This window comes from Rattus norvegicus, chromosome 7, assembly GCF_036323735.1.
Source record: "Rattus norvegicus strain BN/NHsdMcwi chromosome 7, GRCr8, whole genome shotgun sequence".
Lineage (NCBI taxonomy): Eukaryota > Metazoa > Chordata > Mammalia > Rodentia > Muridae > Rattus > Rattus norvegicus.
In genome coordinates, this window is record NC_086025.1 from 3316583 (window position 1) to 3318666 (window position 2084).

Consider the following 2084-nt stretch of genomic DNA (forward strand, 5'->3'; position numbering starts at 1 on the left):
TAATCTTTGCCTCTCTCTTCCTGAGTTTAACTCTTAAATTCTATATATAGTCATATATAAAATATCATCAGATTAGGTTTATATATGCAGAGAAATTTTGTTGTGTAAATAAAGAGAATGCTTTATAAAATATAGAAATTATCACAAATTTATTTCTCATTTTATGAGTTAAATTTTTCCAAGGTATAAAAAATGAGATCAAACAAATAAATATAATAAAGACAAGAGTATTGATTGTACTTACCATTGTGACTGTTAATGTTAGATTTTGTTTGTTGTTGAAGTTTGAAGTCTTAAAATTCCTTCATTGAAATGAAAATTGACATGAATATTCTCGTATCAACTTCTAGTTACCTTTGCCACAGTCAAGCTTGCGACTGATTGGGGATGCATTGACACCTAGGTAGAATCCATCTGTATTCAGTTTCTTGGACTTACTTTTATACTGTTTAAACTTTCTTACTGTAAAAACAAATCAACGAATTGCTGGTATGAATGTTCCACTTATGATTCTTGTTGCTCTGACTTATCAGAGCCATGAGCATCTTCTTTTTCTAACTTAATCGTTGCTTATTTGGTAAAAATGCAACTAACTAAATAAACATAATCCCTTGCGATGTACACTCACTAATGAATCTTCTGAGTAACCTAATTTCAAGTTTAAAAAATTATGCTGCATTGTGCTTCTTCAGAGACAGTGTCTTTGGAGACAGAAGGATACAGCATTATATAGAGTTCAGCAAGAATTGAGAAGAATCTGACTATACACTAATCTACAGACTTAGGCTTAATACTTGATACATAAACTGAAACAAAACCTAAGGGGAGCTCTAATAAAAACCACATTTCTTATGTAAAGATTGTCATGTGAATCACTTATTATATAGTTAAGAAATTTAAATTAGTTAAGGAAAATCGAGAAAATACATAAAATCACAGTATCAAATTGCTGCTTTTAGTGTAGTGGTTTGTTCTATAGTTGTATCAAAATGCTTATAAGTACTGCTTAAAAAACACTGAAAGGCTTTGGGGAAAAACAGCATTTAGCAGCCTCATCCATTTAACTTGGTGAAGGAAAACAGGCAGGATGGTTGAAACATGGCCATTTTTTATTCCTTAAAGAAATGATAGTTGTAAATGGATTTGTCAATAGCTGAGATATTTTTTGAGAAAATCGGTGGAAGGGATTGTGGACAGTTCTCAGATGCCTTCAGTGGCTTGGGGTAGGTTAGGCCAAACTACAGGAAATTCTTGCCTAATAATTAGCTGGATGACCAAAGACTGGCTACATAATTGTGGGGGAACATCTGGGAGTTGAACAGTGAAGCAGAACACTGTTATTGTCAGTAGGAATTTTCTGACATTGTCTTTTACCCTCTCCTCACCATTCACATCAACACTGTGATGAGCTAGAGCAGAGTCTGGAGCCCAATGGACCAATGGTCCTGTAAACCATTATGGACAGAGAGAAAGGGGATTTATGTATGAAACTAGGGGTTGGTGGCAAGCTCTTTCATAAGTACAATGGTTGAGGTTGGCAGTAACCTCTTCTTCTTCCAACCCCCTACAACTTGCACAGTTGAATACCATAAGGAAAGAGGATCTGCAGAGCTCAAAACTGGGCAGAACCAATGGCCACATATACTCAGGGGAGAGAGTGAGGGGACAGAAATGTGAATCTGAGGGCTGAGACAGTCTTGCTCTCAAATTTCTCTGCCTAAGTCAGGAGGAAATTACAGTAAGGTTCCCATTTCGCTTTACCTAATACAGAGTATGGAACCTGATAGATCATTAAAGAGGAAGTTGAAGTGCAGTTGTGTTGTAGTGTGGGAAACTCTCTTCCAAAGGTGGTTGGTCTATATGCCATTGGAACAATACATAATAACGATTTAGTTTTTTAGATTTAAACTAGAACTGTAAACTGTGTCTTCCCCACCAATGCAATTCTCTACCTGAAATATCATACAGAGAGAGTTAAAAACCCATTATACCAAGGGAAAAAATATCACTTGATGTGACTGAAAAAAATCCTATGTAATTCCATTATAGTTTACACTTAATTTATTGATAATCAAATTTTTATT